Raw genomic sequence first — 10,968 nt, 5'->3', positions numbered from 1 at the left:
GTAGAAGACAAACAATATATACATATTCATAGTGTGCATCTGGTGTTGAGATATTTAGTATGAAAAAGACACACAATATATACATATTCAGACTGGCTTGTATCGTATAGAGTACCTTCATATGTGCACTTATTGCAGCCGAACGAGAGATAAAACCAACATGATGTTTACATAGAAAAACAGTGTTAATTCAATCGGCATGTACAGATGAAATGATGATTACTCAAAAAACAAGTGTGTATAAGATGCAGGTAACTCGCATATAGTAGTATTGTTTTCATTTTCAAGGTCATAGTAGGGAGAGTTAAGTATTCATCGAGATACATATATACAATATTACATAGGTCATAATAGAGTACACAAAGAGGGCCTGAACTTCTAAGTGTTCAGTGACTACTTCGACATCTATGGTGTCATATAAAGAAACCTGATGTGGGAGGTTGACAGGGTACAGATTATGCAATAAAAGACACGTTAGAGAGCTCAAGGATCGATTAGGTGGATAAACCGGCCAGTTGTGAGTTAGTACCATCTAATTCGTTAAGTCCATTATTCACAGTGTTCAGCAAATGCATCCATTTGCATTCCCTTAAGTTCAGGATGGGTCCCAGGTCACCCCCGATGTCCTAGTGACACTTTCTCAAGTACCACCCACCTCATAGATTCAGCTGGATGTGTCATGTTTCTGAAGTGTTCAACTAATGGTGCCCCTATCGTGTTGCATCTGATTCTACTACAATGTTGTAGAATCCGCGACTTCACTTTTTGCTTGGTTTGGCCGATGTATAGTTGGTTACATGGGCATTGGATTGCATAGATCACATCATTGGAGTTGCAATTGATGTGTGCTTTTAATTCAATGGTGTGATGCTTATAAATGAAGGTCTTAGCTTCAATAGTTATTTTGCAAGCTTTGCATTTGGTGCATTTGTAGTGGCCCACTATTGCGGGTAAGTTCCACATCCTTTGGATGGTTTGTTCAGGGGGCATGTCCAAGAGCGCACGGACTACGTGATCTCGGACGTTTTTGGCTTTCTTAAAGGCATGCATTGGAGGGTCTTGGGTTTCCATGATATCTGAAATCAAACCCCAATGTCTATTCACTATTTTCTTTATCTCATTGCTCTTGGTACAAAACGTAGTCACACAGATTATTCTGTTGATCTCGTTGGGACGTTCCTTGGGTGTCAATAATGTTTCTCTGTTGTTGTACCACGCTCTTTTTCTTGCTCTTTTTACCAGTCTTTTTGGGTATCCACGATCTATGAGGCGTAGGATCAGGTCCTCAGATTCTTTGAAGAAATCCTCCTTCAATGAGCAATTCCTCCGTATACGAAGAAATTGGCCGAATGGTAAATTGTCTCTGAGGCCTCGTGTATGGTGGCTGGTGTACCTCAAAAGTGTATTGCGTTCGGCTGGTTTTCTGTAGAGGGTGGTATAGAGGTGATCTTCCGCAGTCTTGATGCTGATATCTAGGAAGTCAATAGTTTGTCTATCCTAGTGGATGGTGAACTTGATGTCATTAGAACAGGTGTTGAGCCATTCGAAGAAGTTATTCAATTCGGAGTCATTCCCTGTCCAGATTAGAAGGACATCATCAATATACCTTCGCCATTTAGTGATGTGTAGGCTGAATGGATTAGTGTCTGAGTGCATGTGGCTGTTTTCAAAATCATCCATAAAAAGGATCGCCAAATCCGGAGCAAATGCTGCCCCCATGGCTACTCCTTTTGTCTGAATATAGAATTCATTTTGGAAGGTGAAGTAATTAAACATCATCGCTACTTCCAAAAGGTCCACTATAAACTCTGTGGGAAGCTGGTTGTGGTCTTTTGTCGAGTGCTCTTCTGATCGCATCCAATGCTGGCTGTTGTGGGATACTGGTATAGAGCGAGACGATGTCTAATGTTGCTAGTATTTGTCTTTCTGGGTCAAAATTGATAACCTGCATGGTATCTCTAAGATAAGTTCTCGTGTTTTCAGCCAGTGGTTTAAGGAAGAAGTCAATGTATTTACAGACTGGTTCCTGGAGGGACCCACATCCTGAAATAATAGGTCTTACTGGTGGTTTCTGCAGACTTTTGTGTACCTTGGGTAAGGTATAGATGGTTGGAAGACGTGAGTACTCAGTATTAAGGTATTCAAACTCCTTCTCTGAGAGGAATCCAGCCTCCTTTTCCGTGATTCCTCTTATCTTTTTTCGTACCCTCTCTGTGGGGTCACTGCTAGTGATGGTGTAGCTTACGCCATCTTGGAGTTGAGAATATATTTCGGTTTTGTAGTCTTTGGTGTTCTGCACCACAATCGCTCCCCCTTTGTCTGCCGGTTTGATTACAATGTTTTTATTTTCTTTCAGTGTGCTCAGTGCTTCATGTTCACCTTTCGTGATGTTATATTTCACATACTTTTTGGTGGCACATGCTCGCATGACATCACGAAGTACCACACTTTCATAGGTTAAAATCTTGTGTAGCATCGTGTGTGATAGTGGCATGAAGGTGGACGGTGGTCGCATTCCAGTGGTCGATGTAGACGATATCGGCAAAGAATGTTTGAAAAAATTCTCAGGCGAACCTTCCTAAAGAAACGGTGTCGTTCGGATTTCACATTAAAGAGGTTGGGGTGCGATGTGGGTACAAAAGAGAGCCCTTTACTAAGGATGCTTGTTTCATTAGCAGATAAGGAATGTGAAGACAAGTTGATGATGGGGCTTCCCTGTTTGTACGACATCTGATTGTTTTCTTCCAATTGTATTACCATCTGTAAGTTTTCCTCCGGGTATTGATTGCCCCGTGGTTCTCCGATTGGAAACGGACTTGTTTGGGGTTCTGCCCTTCTCGACATCCCGTGTCCCAATTTTGTTGGTTCCGTCCTCTGCATCCCCCTCTGTTCCAATTGTATCCTCGACCCGAGGGGGTCTCCAGTGGGTGTCCTCTAAAAAATGTTGTGGTCGCCCGTTTGCTGCCCCTGTGGTGGTTGGTACCATGAATCCTGGTATTGATGGCTGTTGCTGGGTCCGGCTTGCTCGCCGTCACTACTGGTGCTGTATGAAGAGTCAGAAAAAGTGGTGAACCTTCGGTTGCCTCTGTAACCACCTCTGCTACTGTAGAAAAACCGTCCTTGGTTGTCTTGTTTGAAATAGTCCTCCTGCAGATAGGGGTATATTATTTTTTTGTCGCAGTAACGGACATCTTTAGCAAGTTTGTCAAGTTTTTTTGTTTGCGTATTGATGTCAAATTCCTTAATGGTTTTTTCTAGTCTTTCTAGTGCTTCCTTGGCATTGACCAGGGCAGAATCACCATTTATTTCTTGTTTAAGGTCATGTATCTCTTTTATCAGTTACTCCACTTGTTCAAGGGCTGTTTCCACCCCCAGCACCATCCAATGACGTGAACAATTGTTTGCCACAAAACTGAACCCTTCTTTGAATTTCGGGATATCTACGAAGATTGCAGGCTCATTACGGACTTGCAACCCTGTTGGTATGATGTTTGCATATGCCCGTGAAGACGGGTCCGAATAAGTTTTTTCACTAAGCGTTCTAGTTTGTTGATTTTTTTATTTAGTGAAAAATCTATGTTGGGGGTATTAGATGATAGTAAAAGGGCCCCCGTGTCACCTTGTACTAGTATAGTAATATATTCCTCCGTGTAAGAAAGTGTTTCCCTATCTGACAAGTTAGGTCTCACTTAATTACCAAACAATAGAACAAAAAGAACCCTTGCAAGTGTGCACTTGCTCTGAGAGTGTTGAGTTTCAATGGGGGAGCCCACACGAAACTACCCAACCTGGGTCAGTAATGCAGTACGGAATATAGATGGTCGTAGTAGCAATCATTTAGCAAAAACAAGAACAAGAAAGTTTACAAAAAGCGCAATCCACATTGTGTGATTTTCAGCTACCGTAGTCAAGTTTAATACTATCTTCAACCAGGTACTTAGAATGCGATTCAAATTCAAAGCATTATATATTCTGGCAACACAGTTGCTCTAGTATGTTATGATATCAAAATACAGTGCTCTTAGTGTTTGGGAAAGAAGGAGAATGGGTAGGGAGTAGTGGATGAGTGAGAGGAGGACAAGGAAAGGGTGTCGTGACATATATACATCATTTATAAATGGTGGAAGATAAAATATGCTGACGTCAAAGCCGGTGTGGGCCAGGTAGCTAAAATGCATGAATCTACTGATGTATAGAAAGTAACTGTTGTTAGGGAGCCCCACGCCTAGGCTATATCATGCAAAGGATGGTGGAAGGGAAAGCGTCAATATTTACTGAGGCTGTTGCGCGTGATAAAATAACTCTAGGTCAGCTAGGCGGGATGGATCCAACAATGGCACGTCATGGTCGCTCCTGGATAATACGTGTGCCCCAGTAATTATACAAGTCTCAGGGGCATTTCATCCTTTGGTGCATAATGGGAGACGCGTTAAAATTAAAAAGCAACGCTATGTTAATGGGCAAAGGTAGGATATTTATCAAGTGCAGGCGGAGTGTTTGTACAGTATGCACTGTCCGCCGAACCGTTGGAAAATATTGTGCGGGTTCAAACTCAGAGAATAAATATACATATAAAATGGACGCTACCAGGCCGCAACGCTATGTGATAGGGGTCGAAATGTAGACTGCTCTACTTCCACACAGACTCTAAAGACAAAATTGTGAAATACGCATGTATATTAGAGCTATGTGTTTATCCAGGAACTATTGACCTATGTTAGGCCGGAAAGGTCGTACACCATGTATAAATGATGTATAAATGTCACGACACCCTTTCCTTGTCATCCACCACTCCTTACCCATTCTCCCTCTTTCCCAAACACTAAGAGTACTGTATTTTTATATCATAACATACTGGAGCAACTGTGTTGCCAGAATATATAATGCTTTGAATTTGAATCGCATTCTAAGTACCTGGTTGAAGATAGTATTAAACTTGACTAAGGTAGCCGAAAATCACACAATGTGGATTGCGCTTTTTGCAAACAGTTCTTGTTCTTGTTCTTGTTTTTGCTAAATGATTGCTACTACGACCATCTATATTCCGTACTGCATTACTGACCCAGGCCGGGTAGTTTCGTGTGGGCTTCCCCATTGAAACTCAACACTCTGTCAAGGCGCCTGACACATGTTCAAACATCAAGAATCATTACCTTTCCTCCTTTTATCCGGCTTGGCTGTCGATAACAACAGACAGATGGGTTTTGGATGTGATTCAACAAGGCCATACCCTTGAGTTCATAGAAAAGCCTCCAAATCATCCTCCTATACGCAGGAAACAAGAACACCTTTCAGCCCTCAAGGCGGAAATTGTATCTCTTCGACAAAAGGAAGCAATAGAAGAAGTTCCGCACCTTCAATGAGGGAAAGGCTTTTATTCGCATTTCTTCTTAATAAAGAAAAAAGACACATCGAAATGGAGGCAGGTAATGGACCTGAGAGGTTTGAACAAATTCATCAAAAAGAAATCTTTTCGAATGTTATCCCTGCAGGAAATACTCCTTCTTGTCTGCAAGGGAGATTATCTGACATCCCTTGACCTCTTAGATGCTTATTTTCATGTCCCAATTCATATAAATCACAGAAAGTTTCTTCGTTTCATGGTGGCGGGGCGCCATTACCAGTTCAAAGTATTGCCTTTCGGTCTGAAGTCGGCGCCAAGAATCTTTACAAAATGTATGGCGCCAGTAGCGGCACATCTAAGACTTCAAGGTCACCAAATTTTCCCTTATCTAGACGATTGGCTCATACAAGGTTCTTCGTTCAGGGAAACCCAACATTCTCTACAATGTTGCATGGACCTTTTCAGTCATCTAGGTCTGAGAATCAACCTAGAAAAATCGCACCTCATGCCATCGCAGTCCCTTCAATTTCTGGGAGCTATAATTCGCACAAAGAAGGCGAAACCTTATCCCTCAGAGGAGCATATTCAAAAAATCATAAACCTGGCGTCGCATTTGCAAATAAAAAAGTACGTTTCAGTGAGAATCTACACATCATTGCTGGGGATGATGTCTTCCTGTATTACCCTACTTCCCAATTGCAGACTTCACATGAGACCTCTTCAAGAACTGCTAGTCAAGCAATGGATTCAGTCTCAGAGATCCTTCGAAGATTGAATAGTTATCACTCCTCAGATCCTAAAGGCCCTGTCATGGTGGAAGGTCAGAGATCATTTAACCGAAGGACTGACTTTCGAACCACGTCATTACATCTTTGTGATGATGACGGATGCTTCACTACAAGTTTGGGGAGCGCATCTCCAGAAGCTCGAGATTCAGGGTCACTGGTCAAAGCGCGAAGCTCAGCTTCACATCAACTTGCTGGAGCTAAAGGCTATTTTCTTGGGTCTAAAAGCGTTTCTCCCCAGGATTCACGATTCGACAGTACTTGTCAAGACAGACAGCTCAACATCGATGTTTTACCTTCTAAAACATGAGGGTACAAAATCAAAAATACTGTTGAAGCAAGCGCAGGAAATTTGGAAGTGGCTTCTGATTCACAAAATATCACTTCAAGTCCAGCACGTTCCGGGAGTGGACAACACAAGGGCAGATGTTCTGAGCAGATCGTCCAAGATTTCTCACGAGTGGGAATTGGACCAAAGACAGCTTCAGAGTATTCAAGGTATGAGGCACTCCATCGCTAGATCTGATCGCGGATCGCCGCAATTCAAAATGCAAACACTTTGCAAGCAGGTTTGCACAAAAAGATTCGGGGGGCAATGCTCTTCAGGTGTGCTGGACAGGGATGTTTGCAAATGCATTTCCCCCATTTCCGCTAATATCGACAGTCTTGAGAAAGATGAAATCGGAGCCGTGCCATCTGATTCTAGTAGCCCCAGAATGGCCGAGACAATCTTGGTTCTCCGAGCTTCTCAAATTATCAGTGGCACCCAGGATACAGTTTCCATTAGTGCAGGATCTAATCACTATGAACAACGGTCAAATTCTTCATCCAAATTTGAAGTCGCTGAACTTGTCAGCATGGAACCTCACCATGAGTTCCAACTTTTGAATATCCCTCAGGAATGCCGGGAGATTCTGTCACGATCTCGAGCAATCTCTACAAATAAAACATATTCGGCTAAATGGAAGAGATTTTGTCATTGGTGTGCATCTAAAAATCTGCATCCTTTTCACGTCTCCTCAGAACAAATTCTTCCATATCTTTTAAATTTGGCTAAATCTGGACTTTCTCATATGTCTATAAAAGTACATTTGGCCGCTATCTCAAGGTACACAAGAGTTCCTGACAGCCCATCTATTTGGTCTCAAAGAGTTATAAAATAAATTCTCAAAGGGCTTTTCAGGATGTTTCCCCCAGTACAACGCACAGTGGTTGCTTGGCAGCTTAATACGGTTCTTGCACAGCTCATGAAACCGCCGTTTGAACCAGTACATAAGGCGGACTTACAGTTTATCTCATGGAAAACTGCATTATTATTAGCTCTCATGTCGGCAAGAAGGGTTAGCGAGATCCAAGCTTTCTCAATTGCAGATCCATTTCTACAATTCTGACAAGATAGAGTTATTCTTAGAACGAATCCAAAGTTCATTCCTAAGGTCCCCTCCAACTTCCATCTGAATGAACCAGTGGTACTACCTTCCTTTTTGTAAAGACCCTTCATCATCTGCAGAAAGAGCACTACACTCTTTAGACATTAAACGGTGTTTGAAATTCTACATTGATAAAACAAAATCTTTCAGAAAAACAAACCAGCTCTTTGTAGCCTTTTCTGGCCCCAGGAAATGTTTAGCACTCTCCAGATCCAGTATTTCAAGGTGGATAACTTCGGCGATCTCCTTGGGTCATGTCAAAGCTGGAAAACTTTTACAAACCAAGGTACATGCACATTCTACAAGAAAGATGGCGACTTCTACGGCCCTATTTGCAGGAGTGTCTATGCTGGACATTTGCAGGGCAGCGACGTGGAAAAATGCGCACACCTTCACTAGACACTATTGTCTAGATGCAGCATGGAAAAATGATGCAGCAGTGGGACAGGCAGTTCTACGTCATCTATTTCAATAAGGTATTTATCAAGATATATATGTATATTTATATCAGAACCAAGGTCCTTCCCCTTCTGAAAAGGACTTGAGCCCACGCAGGTAAGTAGAAATTGCTCCTTTATTGGCAGTGCAATGATCGGCATAATGCATTTCAGCGTAATCGCCTTCCTCAGATGCCTTCTAACATAAAGTCATTCACTGTTCACCTTTTTGAATAAAGAGTGTCCCTCTACGATTGGTCGAGGCACTCACTCACGAGTCCAGGGGCGGGTACTCAAAGCACAATGTCTCAGGTTTCCAAGCTACAGCAACACCTGTGTCAGTACTTCCCAAGTGGGCGGTGCCTGCAGCTGTACCTCTGAATCATGGATCTTGTAGTGTAGGAACGGCAATCCTACTCCTTTATCCAGCCGCAGTTCACCACAGCGGTCCCTGACACCCACCGCTACAGTGAGCATGGGTGTAGCCAAGTAGTCATGGCCCAGCTGATCCTGGCTTGACACATCGCTGCGGACTGTGGCGGTCCGGTGCTTCCCCAAGCGCTTTGAGGCAAAACCAAATTGTTCCACAAATCGCCGGACTCTTGAGGATCGGGGCTCGACGTGCTCGTGGCGAGCACCAAACATCAGAACCAAGGTCCTTCCCCTTCTGAAAAGGACTTGAGCCCACGCAGGTAAGTAGAAATTGCTCCTTTATTGGCAGTGCAATGATCGGCATAATGCATTTCAGCGTAATCGCCTTCCTCAGATGCCTTCTAACATAAAGTCATTCACTGTTCACCTTTTTGAATAAAGAGTGTCCCTCTACGATTGGTCGAGGCACTCATTCACGAGTCCAGGGGCGGGTACTCAAAGCACAATGTCTCAGGTTTCCAAGCTACAGCAACACCTGTGTCAGTACTTCCCAAGTGGGCGGTGCCTGCAGCTGTACCTCTGAATCATGGATCTTGTAGTGTAGAACGGCAATCCTACTCCTTTATCCAGCCGCAGTTCACCACAGCGGTCCCTGACACCCACCGCTACAGTGAGCATGGGTGTAGCCAAGTAGTCATGGCCCAGCGGATCCTGGCTTGACACATCGCTGCGGAGTGTGGCGGTCCGGCGCTTCCCCAAGCGCTTTGAGGCAAAACCAAATTGTTCCACAAATCGCCGGACTCTTGAGGATCGGGGCTCGACGTGCTCGTGGCGAGCACCAAACATCAGAACCAAGGTCCTGCCCCTTCTGAAAAGGACTTGAGCCCACGCAGGTAAGTAGAAATTGCTCCTTTATTGGCAGTGCAATGATCGGCATAATGCATTTCAGCGTAATCGCCTTCCTCAGATGCCTTCTAACATAAAGTCATTCACTGTTCACCTTTTTGAATAAAGAGTGTCCCTCTACGATTGGTCGAGGCACTCATTCACGAGTCCAGGGGTGGGTACTCAAAGCACAATGTCTCAGGTTTCCAAGCTACAGCAACACCTGTGTCAGTACTTCCCAAGTGGGCGGTGCCTGCAGCTGTACCTCTGAATCATGGATCTTGTAGTGTAGGAACGGCAATCCTACTCCTTTATCCAGCCGCAGTTCACCACAGCGGTCCCTGACACCCACCGCTACAGTGAGCATGGGTGTAGCCAAGTAGTCATGGCCCAGCGGATCCTGGCTTGACACATCGCTGCGGACTGTGGCGGTCCGGTGCTTCCCCAAGCGCTTTGAGGCAAAACCAAATTGTTCCACAAATCGCCGGACTCTTGAGGATCGGGGCTCGACGTGCTCGTGGCGAGCACCAAACATCAGAACCAAGGTCCTTCCCCTTCTGAAAAGGACTTGAGCCCACGCAGGTAAGTAGAAATTGCTCCTTTATTGGCAGTGCAATGATCGGCATAATGCATTTCAGCGTAATCGCCTTCCTCAGATGCCTTCTAACATAAAGTCATTCACTGTTCACCTTTTTGAATAAAGAGTGTCCCTCTACGATTGGTCGAGGCACTCATTCACGAGTCCAGGGGCCGGTACTCAAAGCACAATGTCTCAGGTTTCCAAGCTACAGCAACACCTGTGTCAGTACTTCCCAAGTGGGCGGTGCCTGCAGCTGTACCTCTGAATCATGGATCTTGTAGTGTAGGAACGGCAATCCTACTCCTTTATCCAGCCGCAGTTCACCACAGCGGTCCCTGACACCCACCGCTACAGTGAGCATGGGTGTAGCCAAGTAGTCATGGCCCAGCGGATCCTGGCTTGACACATCGCTGCGGAGTGTGGCGGTCCGGCGCTTCCCCAAGCGCTTTGAGGCAAAACCAAATTGTTCCACAAATCGCCGGACTCTTGAGGATCGGGGCTCGACGTGCTCGTGGCGAGCACCAAACATCAGAACCAAGGTCCTTCCCCTTCTGAAAAGGACTTGAGCCCACGCAGGTAAGTAGAAATTGCTCCTTTATTGGCAGTGCAATGATCGGCATAATGCATTTCAGCGTAATCGCCTTCCTCAGATGCCTTCTAACATAAAGTCATTCACTGTTCACCTTTTTGAATAAAGAGTGTCCCTCTACGATTGGTCGAGGCACTCATTCACGAGTCCAGGGGCGGGTACTCAAAGCACAATGTCTCAGGTTTCCAAGCTACAGCAACACCTGTGTCAGTACTTCCCAAGTGGGCGGTGCCTGCAGCTGTACCTCTGAATCATGGATCTTGTAGTGTAGGAACGGCAATCCTATCCTTTATCCAGCCGCAGTTCACCACAGCGGTCCCTGACACCCACCGCTACAGTGAGCATGGGTGTAGCCAAGTAGTCATGGCCCAGCGGATCCTGGCTTGACACATCGCTGCGGAGTGTGGCGGTCCGGCGCTTCCCCAAGCGCTTTGAGGCAAAACCAAATTGTTCCACAAATCGCCGGACTCTTGAGGATCGGGGCTCGACGTGCTCGTGGCGAGCACCAAACATCAGAACCAAGGTCCTTCCCCTTCTGAAAAGGAC

This window comes from Triturus cristatus, chromosome 6 (genome assembly GCF_964204655.1).
Source record: "Triturus cristatus chromosome 6, aTriCri1.1, whole genome shotgun sequence".
Taxonomy (NCBI): Eukaryota; Metazoa; Chordata; class Amphibia; order Caudata; family Salamandridae; genus Triturus; species Triturus cristatus.
The sequence above is the reverse complement of the archived record's forward strand: the minus strand, read 5'-3'. Positions refer to the sequence as shown.